The 20,320-nt window shown below is 45.7% G+C and overlaps 1 protein-coding gene across 1 annotated transcript in view; it reads right to left on the bottom strand.

The window, feature by feature from the left end:
- ZBTB5 (zinc finger and BTB domain containing 5) overlaps positions 1-13,508 on the bottom strand; it is a 40,387-nt gene extending 26,879 nt beyond the window's left edge. Inside the window, exon 1 of the mRNA XM_010369980.2 lies at positions 13,268-13,508. The gene's annotated coding sequence lies outside the window, so the exon portion shown is untranslated. The remainder of the gene's footprint in view (positions 1-13,267) is intronic.
- Between the last annotated feature and the right edge of the window lie 6,812 nt (positions 13,509-20,320).

The following is a 20,320-nucleotide window of genomic DNA, read 5'->3' as shown; positions in this document are numbered from 1 at the left end:
AGCTCTCTACTTCAGAAAAGTACTTCTGTTCCTCCTGACTCTCCTTAGACTGGGCCTTAGTAAATTGGGACCATTTAATCCAGAGAGATTTTGATAAAGACCCCAGTGTCAACCAGGAGTCTTGCCCTGCAATGCTGAGCTTTTATGCCATAGTTGGTCCAACATTCTGTGGACCACTAAAGAGCAAAGATGGACTGCCCCAACCGGTTTTTGTAATTTCCTAAAACCATACATTCATTTTACTAGAGCATCGTAGAAGTTAGACTTAAACCTTTGCAATTAAGACAGGATACCAAGATGCATAATACTGGTTGGAACACATCAAATATACTGTCTGCACGTTAAACAAAAGCAATTGTTATGCTGTATGCACAGCAGGCCAGAGACCCAGATTGTCCCCTTTCCACTAAAGTGGTCCTCCAGTCAACCAGGTGTGGGCTGCATAGTAGCTCTTTTCCAGGATTCTACAGCCTGGAGTAGTAAGTTGTGCCAAGCTCTCTCTCTCTCTGCTATATTCCGAAGTTTGACACCCTGCCAGTCTGCCTCCAAGGGCCATCCAGCTTCCACCTCCCAACACTAAGTTCACTTTGCGTCTCTCACAACAGGGAGGAAACTTGGCATTCCTTGGAGACCCAAAGGGATCCAGTGAGCTTAAGAGTTTTCAAGAACTTATCAATCAGTCAGGCCTTGTTCATCCCCAAGCAGATGTTCGGTGGTATTGTGGTGGACCTTTACTGGACACTCTGCCAAATAACTGGAGTGGCACTTGTGCTTTAGTCCAATTGGCTATCCCTTTTACCCTGGCATTTCATCAACCAGAGGAAGGAAAAATAAGATCGTAAAGCAAGAGAAGCCCCTTATGGGTCTTTTGACTCTCATGTCTATTTAGACACAATCAGAGTCCCACAGGGAATATCAGATCAATTTAATGTCTGAAATCAAACAGCTGCAGGATTTGAGTCAGTATTTTGGTAGGTGACAATTAATAAAAATGAAGACTGAATAAACTACACCTACTACAACCAATAGTGATTTATTAACTACACTAGAGATGCTGTTAAAGGAATAGCTGAGCAATTAGGGGCTACTAGCCAGATGACCTGAGAAAATAGGATAGCATTAGACACGATATTAGCAGAAAGAGGAGAAATTTGCATTATGATTAAAACTCAATATTATACCTTCATCCCAAATAACACCGCCCCTGACGGAAGTACAACAAAGGCATTACAAGGTCTGACTGCTCTGTCCAATGAGTTAGCCAACAACTCAGGGGTAAATGACCCCTTTACAGGATGGCCAGAAAAGTGGTTCAGTAAATAGAAAGGAATAATAGTCTCAATTCATACTTCCCTCACAGTTGTAATGGGTGTACTTATTCTGGTTGGGTGCTGCGTCATACCATGCATCCGCGGGTTGGTGCAGAGGTTCATAAAAATGGCACTTAGTAAAACCTCCCTTAGCTATCTTCCACCTTATCCAGAGAAGCATCTTCTTTTGGAAAATCAAGCAAAACAACTAAGCCAAGACACGTTAAAAAATTTAAAAAGAACTGTAAGGAAATGCAAAAGGAGGAATTGTTAGATATAAATTCTAAATTTCTTTTCAAAGAATCAGTATGTCAGTATGTTCAATTATTTGCCTTCTACTTTTAAACTTCCTCGTACAGCAACCTTTTTTGTACCTACTCCACCCTGACTCATTCCTTTTACCTGTTCCACCCTCATCCCAATTACCTACTCCACCCAACTCATTTTGATTACCTGCTCCACCCTGACTCATTCTGATGACTTCCTCTGTCATGACCATTTTCCCGGCCAAACCACTCACCCCCAACACTCTCTTTAAATCGGCCAATTGGAATTAGTTTAGCCGGTGCGGTCTAACCCTAGCCAATAGGGGAATGACACAGCAGCAGGGGGCCATGTGCGTCAGGGATAAGAACCCTTCCCCTCCCTTGTCCAAATGTGTGCTCACCACTGCTCCATCTGTAAGGGTGCACCCTTCTACTGAAGTAACTTGCCTTGCTGAGAATTAAGAAAATTTTATGTTCAAGTGCTATTTCTTTTGTGGCACCGAAACTTTATTTATAACAATATTAACAGCTATTATTTCAGAGGTCATAAGAGTTGCAATTTCCGGCTGGGCGCGGTGGCTCAAGCCTGTAATCCCAGCACTTTGGGAGGCCGAGACGGGCGGATCACGAGGTCAGGAGATCGAGACCATCCTGGCTAACACGGTGAAACCCTGTCTCTACTAAAAAATACAAAAAAACTAGCCGGGTGAGGTGGCAGGTGCCTGTAGTCCCAGCTACTCGGGAGGCTGAGGCAGGAGAATGGCGTAAACCCAGGAGGCGGAGCTTGCAGTGAGCTGAGATCCGGTGACTGTACTCCAGCCCGGGCGACAGAGCGAGACTCCGTCTCAAAAAAAAAAAAAAAAAAAAAAAAAGGAGTTGCAATTTCCCCAATTACTCTTGAAGATAACACCACTACTGTGAACCTAAGATTGACCTTTTAAGATGTCTTTTCAGATTTTTGCATTTCTAACAACAGAATAGCCCCACCTGGACCTGCCAACCAGTTCTGTGGCCCCCACCCAGGAACTGACTCAGGAACTGACTCAGCATAAGAGAACAGCTTTGACTCCCTATTGAGAGGTGAAGCCAGCTGGGCTTCCAGGTCGGGTAGGGACTTAGAGAACTCTTCTGTCTAGCTAGAGGATTGTAAACGCACCAATCAGCACTCTGTGTCTAGCTAAAGGATTGTAAACACACCAATCAGCACTCTGTGTCTAGCTAAAGGACTGTAAATGCACCAATCAGCACTCTGTAAAATGGACCAATCAGCAGGACGTGGGTGGGGCCAAATAAGGGAACAAAAGCTAGCCACCTGAGTCAGCAGCAGCAACCTGCTCGGGTCCCCTTCCACACTGTGGAAGCTTTGGTCTTTCACTCTTCACAATAAATCTTGCTGCCACTCACTCTTTGGGTCCGCACTACCTTTATGAGCTGTAACACTCACCACGAGGGTCTGCAGCTTCATTCCTGAAGTCAGCAAGACCATGAACCCACCAGGAGGGACAAACAACTCTGGATGTGCCACCTTTAAGAGCTGTAACACTCATGGTGAAGGTCTCCAGCTTCACTCCTGAAGTCAGCGAGACCACCAACCCATCAGAAGGAAGAAACTCCAGACACATTTGAACATTTGAAGGAACAAACTCCGGACACACCATCTTTAAGAACTGTAACACTCACCGCAAAGGTCCATGGCTTCATTCTTGAAGTCAGCAAGACCAAGAACCCACCGAAAGGAATAAATTCTGGACACACTATGAGTTCATCCCCAAGCCAAGCAATCAGCACTCCTGACTCACTAGCCCCCTACCCACCAAATTACCTTTAAAAACTCTGATCCCCTGCTGGGTGCGATGCCTCATGCCTGTAATCCTAGCACTTTGGGAGGCTGAGGTGGATGGATCACAAGGTCAGGAGTTTGAGACCAGCCTGGCCAAGATGGTGAAACTCCGTTTCTACCAAAAATACAAAAATTAGCCAGCTGCCTGTAATCCCAGCCACTTGGGAGGCTGAGGCAGGAGAACCACTTGAACCCGGGAGGCAGAGGTTGCAGTGAGCCGAGATCGCACCACTATACTCTAGTCCGGGTGACAGAGCAAGAACCCGTCTCAAAAAAAAAAGAAAAAAAAAAAGTCTAAAAAAAAAAAAAAAACCTCAAACAAAAAACTCTGATCCCTGAGTTTTGGGGGAGGCTAATTTGACAAATAATAAAACTCCAGTCCTCCCACACAGCCAGCTTTATGTGAATTACTCTTTCTCTACTGCAGTTCCCATCTTGATAAATCGGCTCTGTCTAGGCAGTGGGCAAGGTGAACCTACTGGGTGGTTACACTATCCTGGATGGGATCTTGGAATAGAAAAAGAACATTAAAACTAACAAAATCTGAATAAAGAATAAACCTTAGTTAATAAAGTTATTATGTAATAATGTTATAATAATAATGGTTCATTAATTATAACATACCATACTAATGTTAAGACGTTAATGGTGAAACAAGGTGTAGGTATATGGAAATTCTACTATCTTTGCAATTTTCTGTAAATCTAAAACTATTAGAAAAAATAAAGCTTACTTAAAGAAAAGTCACTCTCTTCACTACTTTTTTAGAACTGCTTTTTTGTAAAAATGTTTTATGTTCACATATAGTTTATTATTTTTAACAAACAAATGCAGTACTTAATTTTTTTCTCAACTTTAATTTCTAGTATGTTAAATACTGAAAACTATAACTTGCAAAAAAGCTCTTTGGAGTCATCAATAATTTTTAAATGTGTAATGGAATTCTAAGGGCGAAAGTCTGACTACCACTTAAGTAAGTTTTACGTTTATGAAGAAACTCATGTACGCAGAATCTCATTCTTCAAAAATACAGGATAGGCCCAGCGCAATGGCTTGTGCTTGTAATCCCAGCACTGTGGGAGGCCAAGGTGGGTGGATCACTTGAATTCAGGAGTTCCAGACCAGCCTAGGCAGGCAACATGGCAAAACCTCATCTCTACTAAAAAATACAAAAATTAGCTGAGTGTGGTGGCGTACACCTGTAATCCCAGCTACTCTAGGTGGCGGAGGCAGGAGAATCACTTGAACCCAGGAGGCAGAGGCTTATGACCTGAGATCACGCCACTGCACTCCACTTTGGGCAACAGAGTGAGACCCTATCTAAAAATAATAATAATGATAATAATAATAATAATAATATATATATGTGTGTGTGTATATATATGTGTATATACACACACATATATATAAGAGAAATAAAACTTTAGTGCAAAGGCAGCCTTCAACTTACACATACGTTGAGTTACTCAAATTTGTGGAATAAAGTGCCCAGCCTTTCCCTAGCAATAACGTAGCCTCCCGGGATCACTCCCAGAGTATCCTTTTATTTATTTATTTATTTTTTTATTTATTTATTTTTTTTGAGACAGAGTCTCGCTCTGTCGCCCAGGCTGGAGTGCAGTGGCGCGATCTCGGCTCACTGCAAGCTCCGCCTCCCGGGCTCACGCCATTCTCCTGCCTCAGCCTCCCGAGTAGCTGGGACTACAGGCGCCCACCACCTCGCCCGGCTAATTTTTTGTAATTTTAGTAGAGATGAGGTTTCACTGTGTTAGCCAGGATGGTCTCGACCTTGTGATCCTCCCGCCTCGGCCTCCCAAAGTGCTGGGATTACAGGCTTGAGCCACTGCACCCGGCCAGAGTATCCTTTTAACCTGTTACTGTGGGGGCAAACTGCCAAAGCACCAGTGCCTGGTTAATTAACACTGCACCATCACTTACTACTATGTTTCTATTAGCTGGGTGATGCAGGGGGAAGATGAGAGGGTTGAATATCTACTAAAAGTCAGGTTCTATAGGTACTTTACACATATTATCTCTTATGTATGACTCCCAAGCAGTGACTGGCTACTCATTTCTAGGACCAACATTACCCAACTAGTTCAATAACTGAAGAAGAAGCTGTATGAACCCAGGTCCAGGTACGAAATCTCACTTTGCTGTAATGAGAACAACCCCCAATAAGACATGGGCTCAGTGACTGATGAGAGGACACTCAGGGGAGGGAACAAATGTAGCTGAGGCCGGGCACGGTGGCTCACGCCTGTAATGCCAGCACTTTGGGAGGCCAAGGTGGGAGGACTGAGGCTAGGAGTTCGAGAATGCCCTGTCCAATATAGCAAGTTCCCATCTCCATTAAAATTAAAAATAAAAAAATAAAAAGAGGCCGGACGCGGTGGCTCAAGCCTGTAATCCCAGCACTTTGGGAGGCCGAGACGGGTGGATCACGAGGTCAGGAGATCGAGACCATCCTGGCTAACATGGTGAAACCCCGTCTCTATTAAAAATACAAAAAACTAGCCGGGCGAGGTGGCGGGCGCCTGTAGTCCCAGCTACTTCAGAGGCTGAGGCAGGAGAATGGCGTAAACCCAGGAGGCGGAGCTTGCAGTGAGCTGAGATCCGGCCACTGCACTCCAGCCCGGGCGACAGAGCAAGACTCCGTCTCAAAAAAATAAATAAATAAATAAATAAATAAATAAAAAGAATGTAGTTGTGAGCATGAACAAGGGCTAGGAATAAGGACTAGGGAACTGGAGGGAGTAAAGGGATGGAGCTAAAAGGCAGGGTCAGGGTCAAGGGCTGGAGGTGTGGGTGAAAAGATGTGTATAAAATGACAGTGAAGGGAATGAAAATGAGAGCAAGTGCTCTGAAGAGGTGGCAGGAAGAGTTTTTCTTCTCCCCTTCTTTTACTCAAATCCTCTCATTGCTAATGCCACATGCTAACATCACAGACCACAGACCACAATGTCAAGAGACCTCAGTCTGGAAGATTAGGAGGAGGCAGGACGAGCTTTATCTTCTCCCACTGTAACTGCCCAATGGGTTCATCTTGCCCCCTGCCTAGACAGAGGCGATTTATCAAGACAGGAGAACTGCAATAGAGAAAAGAGTAATTCACGCAAAGCTGGCTGTGCAAGAGACCAGAGTTTTATTTATTACTCAAATCAGTCTCCCTGAGCATTTGGGGATCAGCGTTTTTTAAGGACAACTTGGTGGGTTGGGGGGAAGCCAGTGAGCTGGGAGTGCTGACTGGTCAGGTCAGAGATGAAATCAAAAGGAGTCTTCTTCTGCTGAGTCAGTTCCTGGGTGGGGGCCACAAGATTAGATGAGCCAGTTTATCGATCTGGGTGGTGCCAGTTGATTCATCAAATGCGGGGGTCTGCAAGATATCTCAAGTATTGATCTTAGGAGCAGTTTAGGGAGGGTCAGAATCTGGTAGCCTCCAGCTGCGTGACTCCTAAACCATTAATTTCTTTTCTTTTTTTTTTATTTTGAGATGGAGTTTCACTCTTGTTGCCCAGACTGGAGTGCAATGGCATGATCTTGGCTCACTGCAACCTCCGCCTCCCGGGTTCAAGCGATTCTCCTGCCTCAGCCTCCTGAGTAGCAGGGACTATAGGCATACACCACCAAGACTGGCTAATTTTTTGTATTTTTAGTAGAGACAGGGTTTCACCATGTTGGTCAGGCTGGTCTCAAACTCCTGACCTCAGGTGATCCACCCATCTTGGCCTCCCAAAGTGTTGGGATTACAGGCATGAGCCATAATTTCTAATCTTGTGGCTTCTGTTAGTCCTACAAAGGCAGTCTAGTCCCCAGGCAAGGAGGAGGTTTGTTTTGGGAAAAGACTGTTATTGTCTTTGTTTTCAAAAACTATAAACTATAACCTAAGTTCCTCCCAAAGTTAGTTCAGCCTATGCCCAGGAACGAACAAGGACAGTTTGGAGTTAGAACCAAGATGGAGTTGGTTAGGTTAGATCTCTTTCACTGTCTCAGTGCTTTGAAGCAAGCTGCAGTGAGAGGGTGGGAAGGTGCCACACTTCTTTGTTACACGTCTGCTCCCACTTTACCTTCTGCCATGAGTAAAAGTTTCCTGAGGCCTCCCCAAAAGCCAAGCAGGTACTGGCACCATGCTTGTACAGCCTGTAGAACTGTGAGCCATTAAGCCTCTTTTCTTTATAAGCTACCCAGTATTTCTTTATAGCAACACAAGAACAGACCAATGAAGTGACCCACTAGCAGAGTGCTGCCTTAGAGACTGACATGCCACAGGAAGTCACTTACATGATAGAGTCTGAAAGCACTACATTGAAACTTCAAAATAATTTATGGCAAATTTAACTGCCTCATCCTGCTAGAATTTTTTTTTTTTTTTAAGACGGAGTCTTGCTGTCACCAGGCTGGAGTGCAGTGGCACGATCTCGGCTCACTGCAACCTCTGACTCCCGGGTTCAAGTGATTCTCCTGCCTCAGCCTCCCGAGTAGCTGGGACTACAGACGCACACACCCATGCCCGGATTTTTCTTCTTTTCTTTTCTTTTCTTTTTTTTTTTTTTTTTTGTATTTTTAGTAGAGACAGGGTTTCACCATGTTGGTCAGGCTGGTCTTGAACTCCTGACTTTGTGATCTGCCTGCCTCAGCCACCCAAAGTGCGTTAGCCAGTTAACACTTTAAATATCACAGAAGTTTCACAAACGCATCTAAAAGTCCATAAAAACCAACCATTAGTGGCTTCTTTTAGCTGCCTGTACTGGATGTGCCATTGCACTCCATAACTGCATTGCATAACTGCAATGGCCTGGAGCGCCATTGCACTCCAGCTTAGGCAACAAAAGCGAACACTCCCCCTGCAAAAAATTAGGCCAGATGCAGGGGCTCACACCTGTAATCCCAGTACTTTGGGAGGCTGAGGCGGGAGGCTCACTTGAGGCCAGGTATTTGAGACCTGCTTGGTCAACATAGTGAAACTTCTTCTCTACAAAATTATTTTTTAATTAGCTGGGTGCAGGGCATGGTGGCTCACTTCTATAATCTCAACATGCTGGGAGGCCAAGGTGGGAGAAATGTTTGAGTCCAAAAGTCTAAGACCAGCCTGGGAAACATAGGGAGACCCCCCACCTCTACAAAAACTACAAAACTTAGCTGGGCGTGGTGGTGCATGCTTGTAGTTCCAGCTACTTGGGAGGCTGGGTGTGAGAGGGTTGCTTGAGTCCAAGAGACTGGGGCTGCAGTGAGTTATGACCATCCCACTGCACTCCAGCCTGGGTGACAGAGCAAGACCCTATCTCAAAAGCAAAACAGAACAAAGTAGAAAGAAAAAAAAACTAAACTTTTATCAAGATGAAAACTATGACAAAGCATTGGAGACACTATTATTATGGTGTCTTTCCAACAGAGAAGATGAAAATGGACTTAATCCATTTCTTACACCTAGTTTACTTTCAAAGCAGTATATGCCTTCACTTCTCAATCATGTATCAAATCAATAATGCTCAGCAAGTGACCTATACTTGACCTGCAGAATTGCTTTTGATCATCTATTCAAAATAAGTACAATGTAAGTAACTTAAACGTGTTTAGATTTTTGTAGCATTTCTGGGCTCCTCCCACAACCGAATGGCCAAACACTGGATTTTCTTTTCCCGGTCTTCCTTCCTCAAATTCTCTTTGCAAAAAAGACTAAAACGTAAGGACTATAAAGGTGAAAGCCTTGCACTTTTAGAGGAAGATGGTTGAGTGGATTTTAAATTATAATTGACTAATTAAGATGTACTGAAAAATCATACCATGTCAACAATATCACGCATAGAAAAAAAGGGAGCAACTCACCTTAAGCATTTTAAACTTAAAAAATTGGCAGTCAGCCAGGTGCAGCGACTCTCATGCCTGTAATCACACACTTTGGGAGGCCGAGGCAGGTGGATCACTTGAGGTCAGGAGTTCAAGACCAGCCTGGCCAACATGGCGAAACCCTGTCTCTATCAAAAAATACAAAAATTAGTGGGGCATGGTGCCACGAGCTATAGCCCCAGCTACTCGGGGGGGCTGAGACACAAGAATCATTTGAACCCAGGAGGCGGAGGTTGCATGGAGCTGAGATCAGATAGCACCACTGCACTCAAGCCTGGGTGACAGAGTGAGACCCTGTCTCAAAAAAAAAAAGTAAATTAGGAATAAAGGCATTTGTAAACCTGTAATCATACAAAGTAACAGATTACCAAGTATAATTTCCAAAGAGTAGACCTATCACTTAATCATCCTTTAAAATCTGTAAAATGAACATTTTATTTGTTAATTTCCATTTATATAAGGAAAAATATCACTCTCGATAGGCTTCTTTTCAGCGACAAACATTTTCCAGAGCAGGAAAGCAAATTAGGAAAATAGGAAAATTCACTGGTTACAATTATAATTAATTAGTTGGGTACAAAAGACTCTTTATGGGGGGCAGGGAGCCAGGATTTTACTATGTTGCCTGGGCTGGTTTGAACTCAAGTGATCCTCCTGCCTCAGGCTCTCAAGTAGTTGGGACTACAGGTGTGCGCCACCTGGGCTAAAAGTCTATTAATTTTACCAAATTTTATTAAATCTAAAATGTCTGTGATTATACAATGCATTATTTCATGTAACACTAGGAAAAAAACTGCCAATTGAGCTATGGCATAATGCTTAGTTATAGTATCCTGTCTTCAAGGAAGAAGGAAAACCGACTACATTAGTAGCCAATGACTACTAATGACAGAGGCAGGAGACAGACAAATGCCTAGGCAGATAGGGGCACATCCCCAGTGAAATCCTACCTCCAAGCCAAAGACAGTTTAAAGCCTGAAAGCCAAGCTACAAGTCAAATCCATGGAACAGATTGAGAACCTGTCTTCCCGTTTGATGTGCTCTCTTCTGATTGATCCCCAACTTTCACCTATTTTACATACACCTACCCCTTTCCTAATTGGTTTTCTACACTGTTGTGCCCACCTTTGAGTGGTGTCTTTGCTTTAACATTTTTTTTTTTTTTTTTTGAGAGACAGTCTCACTCTGTCTGCAAGACTGGAGTGCAGTGGCAGGCTCTCAGTTCAATGCAACCTCTGCCTCCCAGGCTCAGTTGATTCTTCTGCCTCAGCCTCCCGAGTAGCTGGGATTACAGGCGCACTTCACCATGCCGGGCTAATTTTTGTATTTTTAGTAGAGACAGGGTTTCACCATGTTGGCCAGATTGGTCTCAAACTCCTGACCTCAGGCAATCTGCCCACCTCAGCCTCCCCAACTGCACCAATTACAGGCGTGAGCCACCACACCCGGCCTTCCATTTAACCTTTTTGCATACTCAGAAACCAATCAGCACACACTCCCCATTCTGAGTCCCTAAGAAGCCCCAGAACCAGCCACACTGGGAAAGAAGCCACCCGACTGCGGGGGTGGGGGACCACCCCTGAATGTCCTCTTCTCTGAGGCACTCAGTAAAATTCTTCTCTGCCCTCCTCACCCTTCGAATTGTCAGAGTAACCTCATTCTTCTTGAACAAGGAACAAGGGTTTGGGAACCACTAAATGCCGGTACATGCTGTAACACAAGTGGTCCGAGTGCGCGGAGGGTGGTGGGTGGCGCCATCACCCCTGTTGGCAAAGTGGTTAAGAAAAATCCAACATCACCAATAAAATACTCTTGGAGAGTAAGAATATCTATTATAATAAGTTGTCCAACATAGTTCCTAATCTGTTTGGGATGTCAAGATAAATCAAAGCTTTTAGGAAATATATGTATAACTAATAAAATGAAAGGCACCTCCAAAACTGGATCTTGAAATTAAAAGCCACTATTCAGTGGTGAAAATGATGAAAACATATGTAAAGAGCAATAGTTCACTCAGAAACAGCTAGTCTTTTAGGAGATGAGAAGTTCACTTCACACTTAGACAAAAGGCATAGTGTAGTGCTACATTCCATCCCACCTGCTACGCTAACAAAACTGGCTCTACTAGACAACATCCATATTTGAGAAATATTACACACAGTAAAAGAAAAATCACATGCTTAAAACTGACAGGGGGAAAGTATTTAAAATTAATTCACATTAAAAAAAAGTTGAAAGCTAACATAGAATCAATACCTTGGGTTCTTTTTTGCATTTCTAAAACCAATGTGAGCCAGATTCAAAATTCTGTCAGCACTACACCAGGTTTTGTCAAATTCACTGAACACAAGATTTTTTTAAGTCTCCAATTTGATATAGTTCATGCTGAGTTCTTTAACTACTATTTGATATCCTAGTGATTTTTTATTACTTCCACTTTGGGGACAGTCTTGTGAGTCTCTTTTGAGAGCATTCACTCTTAAGCTTGTAAGATGCCTTTCCTCCAAATCTTACCATTTTCAGAATTTTGCTACAGACATATCAATTAACAAAAATCCAGCATTTTCAGCTAACTACAAGTTTTGACACAACTTTTAGGGAAAAGCTGCAAATCTCTAGTAAACAGCTTGACTTCAGGACTCTTCAAAAAAAAAGAGTCTGCTTATTCAGCAAAACCCAAGGGCCCAGAACAGGTCCCCACCCAGGCAGTCTTACCTGTAAGGTCACCAAGCTGGCTGTGGTGGCCAGGTCAATCTTCCCAAATTTGATGGATTTCCAGAAGGGTTAAAAGGAACAGTGAACGGTTTCCTTTGGCTTTGGGGCTTTTCTCTAAAATTCTTCTCTTCTCCCCATCTGGTCTTTTCCCTCTGAACTATTAGCTTACTGCCAACCACCGTCACCACAGATATCACAAGAGTTTAGGCAAATGAAAAGCAAGTTCTACTCAGCCTTTTACATCTAAGGCACAACAGCCCATACTAGGACAACAAATTACCAATAATGACTAAGGCACAGCATTCTCTTCAACTTCTAAAGAAAAGCCCGTAACGTCTTCTACTTAATACAAGTGAAAAATAAGAGAACATGCTTTGGAATATTTTTGCTTCAATTTTTGAAGGTGAAGAGTTTCTTCTATTAATTCAAGTTAACTAGAGTCAGAGACTACTACTTAGGAATCAAGACTTTACTGTGCTTTCACCTAAATTTTTTCCTCCAAATTATTCAGGATTTGTCTTCTGTTCAGAAAATTAGTTTCCATAGTGCCCTTCACTATGCCAGAATGCTGACTGACTTAATAAAAAATGACCATTTTTAAAGGAAAAAACTAACCTTCAACTCCCCTTAATTCACTGTCTTTTATTATTTACATACAAATCTGTCCTCCAAACAGGAGAACATGGGACGGCAGTGTCTAACCACCGCATCCCCCACAGCTCCTCGCACGAAGCCTGGGAGTAGTGGGCATTCAATAAATGCCTCTTAAACACTTCAGTCCTCTCTTAACAAGTTGGGGCATTCCAAAACACTGGCTCCACCCCTCCAGGGTCGGCCGCCGGCTCCCGATGGCAGTTTGCCTATAGCCTTGCTCTGGTGAAATCAAACCTCGTCGCTCAAGAAGACCCAGGATGGGGGCAAGGGAGCCGTCCGACCCCACCCCGCAAGGCAGCAAATCCTCTCTTCATTCCACCAGGCCGTTGGGCCTGAGGCCTTTCCCACCCCAGTCGGGAACCTACGTAGCCAGCCAGAGATCCGCAGGGGTACCAGCTCCCGCCCCAGCCCGCAGACAGCCTGGCGTCGGGACACCGGGGACGCCTGCGCAGAAGAACCTGCCTGGCCCCTTCGCTCCGACGGTAACAATGCCCCCTCAGGAAGACAGTCAGGGTAGGCTGGGGGCACCAGTACACGTCTGCGCGCTCCCCGACGCCTTGGCGCGCCCCTGGCGCTCAACCTTCCCCACGTGAGCGCGCCCGCCATCACGACACTCGCTGACGGGGTCTCCTCACCTGAGCCGGGCTCCGCCCCCCTCCTCCTCGCTGAAGGAGGCGGTGACCCCTCTCCGATCGGACTCGGCAGTGTCAGAGGAGGTGGGAACGTCCAGACCTGCGTCTCCGTTATGGGACTTCCTCCCCCTTCCGCCCGCCCCCCTCCCACCCCGCCTCTATTCCCCTAGCTCCTTCAGCCAGTTCGCAGCGGCACTCTGAGAACACCGCGGCGGCGCCCGAGGATAAACGGAAGTGATGTAATGCAAGAGCGCCTACTCTGCCCTTTTCCTCCTCCCCCGTTGGGTTACAACCAATCAGCAACGGGGAGGGCGGGGCCGGGGTAGGAGTGCAGCCAGCCGGCGCGCGGAACCCGGAGGAATTTCCTTGGCCCCCAGAAAAACTGACCAATCCACGGTCCCTGGAGTCTGGTTGTGTTTACTACCGACTGATTCCGTGAGCTCTCTGACCAATCACCCTTTGCCTTACAACACGTACAACGGTTAACAAATGCCTTTTAGGGCGGGATTTATCACTAAACCGCTCCAGGTTTGGGCTATAGAAATGCAGCTGTTCGCTGCAACCAATCAAAACCCTCTGTGGTTTAGGCAAGCGGGCTTTCCGCCTAATTCCGCCAATCACAACAACGACTGCGTGAAGCCTGAGGGCGCCCGAGAGGCGGGAGCTCAGGGCAGGCCTTACCGCCATTGGCTGGTCCTGAAGGATTTTTCCACCCACGTGGTGCCCGGCTCTTTAGTGACCCAGGGCTCTTCTCCCGGGGTGAATTCCCTTCGCTGAACACACACAAGTACGGGGTTGGAGATTTGAGTTCCCACTTCATAGCTGTTGGGAAAGATAAGTTTCCAAGAAGCTCTTTAGGTTGAAGTCCAGGGTAAAAACGGCGAATAAAAAAGGTCGGACCCCGCCCCTCGTCCAGCCGGGTGGCTGCGCGTCTGGAAAAGGTGGCGCCACAGGAGCCTGGCGCCTGGCCCCGCACTCGGCCGCAGGTCATATAAACCTGTCGTCTCTGTGCCCAGATTCGTAATCACCCGCACCCCCAAAAAACAAAATAGGAAGCGCTAAGCTCTCCCATTCATGTCCCAAACGTGGAAGGGTCGCGTACTTCTATGAGACGCGGTCTGAAAAGTGCGAGAGCCGGGGCGACGCTCGGGTTTCCAGGTGCACACTCGGAGAGAGAACCCGAGCCCTGAGCATCGGGCACAGGGGCCAGGGAAGAAGCCCCCTTTCTTCGGGTGAGGACGGCAGAAAAAAGCTGCCTTCTGCGCAGCTTGTCTGGGAGCGTTGCTTGGCTTTGGAGACAAAGGCAGGCTCGCGAACACGGCTGGATTCTCCTAGGGGTGGGGGTTAAGGGTCTTGGAGGAGCTCCCATAAAAATGGAACTCCCGGCCGGGCGCGATGGCTCACACCTGTAATCGCAGCAATTGGGAAGGCTGAGGCGGGCAGATCGCCTGAGGTCAGGAGTTCGAGACCAGCCTGGCCAATATGGTGAAACCCCCGTCTCTACTAAAAATGCAAAAATTAGATAGCGGGCGCCTGTAATCCCAGACAGCTACTCGGGAGGCTGAGGCAGGAGAATCGCTTGAACCCTGGAGGCGGAGGTTGCAGTGAACCGAGATCGCGCTGCTGCACTCCAGCCTAGGCCACAGAGTGAGATTTCGTCGCGGGGGGGGGGTGGGGGTGGGGGGGGGGTGGGGGTGGGGGGGAGCGGGGGAAAGGAACACTATGCTTTACAGAATTGAACACACCGGGTACCCCTACAGCTGATTCCATCCCTTCAGTTACCAGTCGGAAGTGTTGCTTTCAAAAAGCAACCTATTTGCATGGATTTCTTTAAGGCCTCGGTGAAGTCTGATGTTTAATTATTTTCCTTAAGATTCGCTGACACTCTATAGCCATCACACATATTTTACTGCCAGATTGATTGGTAAAATAAAGAAAATATGGAATGATGACAGTAAGCCAGGCAATAGGAGAGATTCCTTTGTGTATGATGTGGCTCTCGAAGGTAAATGCCATGACCTAGATTCCTCAGATTTACAGGCTGACAAAACTTTTTAAAATTGTATATTCAGAACTTAGGAGTGTGTGGAAGTGGACACCTGCTATATTGTGGTCGGAATATCACTGATGCCCTGTTTGACTATCACTTCGTAGTATCTATCAAAATTTAAAATATGCGTTTGTTCCCTTCTAGCTGGCAATTCCTTTCTAGAAATATATGCTACCGAAATACAAAGATGTGGAATAATAAACCCAAGGCTCTTTACCACAGCTTTGTTAGTACAAGGGGCAGGGGTGGGGGGAGTGGGGAGTGGAGAACAAACCTAAATGTGCAAACTAAAGATTACAAAAATTTGATAAGTATCATGGCTCCTTCATGACTAAGGCTCCACAGATGCAAAACGAAAGTAATAAAATCCTGCGGCCAGGCACGGTGGCTCAAACCTATAATCCTAACACTTTGGGAGGCCGAGGAGGGTGGATCACGAGGTCAGGAGTTCGAGGCCAGCCTGTCCAACATGGCGAAACCCCATCTCTACTAATAAAATACAAAAATTAGTTGGGCATGGTGGCAGGCGCCTGTATTCCCAGCTACTCGTGAGGCTGAGGCAGGAGAATCACTTGAACCAGAGAGAAAGAGGTTGCAGTGAGCTGAGATCTCGCCATTGCACTCCAGCCTGGACGGCAGAGCAAGACTCCATCTCAGAAAAATAAATACATACATACATACACACTTACATACATACATACATACAGGTACCTGCATGCGGAGGTACACGTAAAAGTTTGTGAATGTATGGCTGGCTGAGTGTGAAAAGATACTATCAAATGTTCATAATGTCATTCAGGGAAGGAGTGGGGGTGGTGATGAGATGTTTTAAGAGGGCCTCCTTAGGCTGGGCGTGGTGGCTGACGCCTGTAATTCCAGCATTTTGGGAGGTCAAGGCCGGTGGATTGCCTGAGGTTAGGAGTTTGAGACCAGCCTGGCCAATATGGCGAAACCTCGTCTCTACTAAAAATACAAAAAATTAGCTGAGCTTGGTGGCGCATGCTTGTAATCCCAGCCTCTCAGGAGGCTGAGGCAGGAGAATTGCTTGAACCCGGGAGGCGGAGGTTGCAGTGTGCCGAGATTGAGCCACTTCACTCCAACCTGGGCGAGAGAGAGAGACTCCATTTAAAAAAAAAAAGAGGGCCTCCTTAATTTTTAGTTTTACAGACTGCTGTATCAATTTAGTTCCTACAACAGGTGTTGTTACTTTAGTAGTATTTAGGAAAACCTGGAATTTCAGGTTGCTTAGATTTTCAAATCAGTGACAAAATTATTCCTAAAGTAATCTATATATTTCTCCAAAAAGGTATCAATAAGATACTTCCTGAAATTAGACAAATAAGTTCTAAGATTCATAAGGGGAGATAATATTGAAAGAATAAGCAAGACAGTCATGAAAAAAGTAAGTTGGATATCTACCTGTGAGGCAGGAGAACAGGATCTGGAGGCGGTGACCTTCAGATCCACTGCTGCTGACTGGTTATCAGAGGCTACTTCCTTTTCACCCCTACCTTTTTCTGCGTGGCAATTGCTCCGTGGCAGTTGTAAGCCCTCTGTTTTCTGCCTGGCAGTTGAAATATGAAAATACCGGCCGGGTGCAGTGGCTCGCACCTGTAATCCCAGCACTTTGGGAGACCAAGGCAGTGGGATCCCTTTGAGGTCAGGAATTCGAGACCAGCTTGGCCAACGTGGTGAAACCCTGTCTCTACCAAAAGGAGAAAAATTAGCCGGGCGAGGTGGCGAGCACCTGCAATCCCAGCTACTCAGGAGACTGAGGCAGGAGAATGGCGTTCACCCTGGAGGCAAAGCTTGCAGTTAGCCGAGATCGCGCCACTGCACTCCAGCCTGGGCAACGGTGCGAGACTGCGTCTCAAAAAAAAAAAAAAAAAAAAAGAACAAAAATTAAAAAAAAAAAGAGCCAGGTGTGGTGGCACACGCCTGTGATCCCAGCTACTCGGGAGGCTGAGGCAGGAGAATTGCTTGAACCCAGGAGGTGGAGTCTGTGGTAAGCCGAAATCATGCCATTGCACTCCAGCCTAAGCAACAAGAGGGAAACTCTGTCTCAATAAATAAATAAATAAATGTTTGCTTTCACTGCCTTGCTTTGTGTGCTTTGTCCAATTCTTCAAAATGCCATAAAACATGGACAACTACCCTCAAGTGGTAACACCTGACTTTTTACAACAACTTTAATATCAATTTAATCAAATATGGCATTTTTTAAACTAACCCATAATAGCAAAAGAAGAAAACCTGGAACGAGGCCGGGCGCGGTGGCTCAAGCCTGTAATCCCAGCACTTTGGGAGGCCGAGACGGGTGGATCGCGAGGTCAGGAGATCAAAACCATCCTGGCTAACACAGCGAAACCCCGTCTCTACTAAAAAATACAAAAAACTAGCCGGGCGAGTTGGCGGGCGCCTGTAGTCCCAGCTACTCGGGAGGCTGAGGCAGGAGAATGGCATAAACCCGGGAGGCGGAGCTTGCAGTGAGCTGAGATCCGGCCACTGCACTCTAGCCTGGGCGACAGAGCAAGACTCCGTCTCAAAAAAAGAAAAGAAAAGAAAACCTGGAACGATTTTTTTTTTTTTTTAAGATAGAGTCTTGCTCTGTCGCCCAGGCTGGAGTGCAGTGGCACGATCTCAGCTCATTGCAACCTCCACCTCCCAGGTTCAAGGAATTTTCCTGCCTCAGTCTGCCAAGGAGCTGGAACTCAGGCTCACGCCACCATGTCCAGATAATTTTTGTATTTTTTGGTAGAGATGGGGTTTCGCTATGTTGACCAGGCTGGTCATGAACTCCTGACCTCAGGTGATCTGCCCACCTTGGCCTCCCAAAGCGCTGGGATTACAGATGTGAGCCACTGCACCTGGCCGAACAATGTATTTTATAATCTTGGAGTAAAGTAGACTTTTTTTTTTTTTTTTGAGACAGAGTCTCGCTCTGTCGCCCAGGCTGGAGTGCAGTGGCCGGATCTCAGCTCACTGCAAGCTCCGCCTCTCGGGTTTACGCCATTCTCCTGCCTCAGCCTCTCAAGTAGCTGGGACTACAGGCGCCCGCCAACTCGCCCAGCTAGTTTTTTGTATTTTTTAGTAGAGACGGGGTTTCGCCGTGTTAGCTAGGTTGGTCTCGATCTCCTGACCTCGCGATCCACCCGTCTCAGCCTCCCAAAGTGCTGGGATTACAGGCTTGAGCCACCGCGCCTGGCCAAGTAGACCTTTTTAAACAAAATACAAAGCCTGAGAGGTAGAGAGTAAGTCTGATAAATGAAGCTAAACAATAATTTACATTTTTCAATTGTGCAAAAATTCCATAATTGTCAAAAATTTTGGAAATGTCAAAAATTCCATAATTAAAAGACAAAGAACAGAGAAAACTATTTGCAACACATAACATAGACTTTAAAAAAATTTTTTTAGAGACAATCTCACTCTGTCACCCAAGCTGGAGTACAGTGGCATGATAGACTCACTACAGCCTCAACCTTCTGGGCTCAAGCAATCCTCCTGCCTCAGCCTCCCTAGTAGCAAGTTTTTATTTTTTGTAGAGACCAGGTCTCACTGTGTTGCCCAGGATGGTCTCAAATTCCTGGCCTCAAGCAATCCTCCTTCCTCAGCCTCCCAAAATGCTAGGATTATAGGCATGAGCCAATGTGCCTGGCCATAACATAGATTTAAAAGGCTAGGTTCCTTAATATATAAAGAGTTCCTGTATCTCAGTAAGACTAACAACCAACTGTAAAAGTAAGCAAAGGATACAAATAGATAATTCATAGAACAGGACACAAAAATGGCTCACGCCTGCAATCCCAGCACTTTAGGAGGCTGAGGCTGGCGGATCATGAGGTCAGGAGTTTGAGACCAGCCTGATCCACATGTTGAAACCCTGTCTCAACTAAAAATAGAAAAATTAGCTGGTCGTGGTGGCACACGCCTGTAATTCCAGCTGCTCAGGAGGCTGAGGCAGGAGAATTGCTTGAAGCCGGGAGGCAGAGGTTGCAGTGAACTGAGATCGCGCTGCTACACTCCAGCCTAGGTGACCAGAGTACAGGGTGAGTCACTGTATGGAATTTGACTGGCCTTTTCAGGTCTTTGTTAGTGTTATTCTGAAACACCAGCAGATGGAGATATTACCCCAGGAAAGGAAAGGAGGACTTTGCTTTTCTCCCTCTCCTTTCCCCCTCTGGAAAATCGTTTTCCTTCTCTCAAAAATGATGCTAAAAGAAAACTCCAGGTATCTCTGAATTATTTCCAAACTAAATTTCAAAAAAAAAATTATGTGTTAAATTCTGCCTGTGATTATCCACGATTTGAATATAAAAGAGGCCACTTGGCCAGGCGCAGTGGCTCACACCTGTAATCCCAGCACTTTGGGAGGCTGAGGCGGGTGGATCACTTGAGGTCAGGAGTTTGAGACCAGCCTGGCCAACATGGTAAAACCCTGTCTCTACCAAAACTATAAAAATTAACCAGGCGTGGTGGTGGGTGCCTGTAATCCTGGCTACTCAGGAGGCTGAGGCAGGAGAATTGCTTGAATCTGGGAGACGGAGGTTGCAGTGAGCCCAGATCACGCCACTGCACTCCAGCCTGGGTGACAAGAATGAGACCCTATCTCAAAAAATAATAATAATAATAAATAAATAAATAAAATAAATAAATAAAAGAGGCCACTATAGGTTTTTGCATTTTGGTTGATACCTAAGAAGGGCTCCCTCCATCCTGCCCCATCCCAGTTATAGAGGCACATATGTATATGTACATGGTGTGATAGGTGTGTCTTTTGAATAACTGTTAAATAATTAAACAACACAGGGGTATAATATGATCCCCTTCCCAGCTACCCGACCATCAACACTTTGCTTCCGTGGATAGAATCTCTGTCATTTGGAATTCTGACCTGTGGTAATTCTAGGAGTTTTTGCTTCACTGGGTGTATTGTACTCTTCAGCTTTTCTCCTCGCTACAAAACAGTCAATCCAGGGGACTTTCACAGAATTTATCTGACTGGC

The sequence above is a fragment of the Rhinopithecus roxellana genome, chromosome 16 (assembly GCF_007565055.1).
Source record: "Rhinopithecus roxellana isolate Shanxi Qingling chromosome 16, ASM756505v1, whole genome shotgun sequence".
Taxonomy (NCBI): domain Eukaryota; kingdom Metazoa; phylum Chordata; class Mammalia; order Primates; family Cercopithecidae; genus Rhinopithecus; species Rhinopithecus roxellana.
This window is presented reverse-complemented; position numbering and strand designations above follow the sequence as displayed.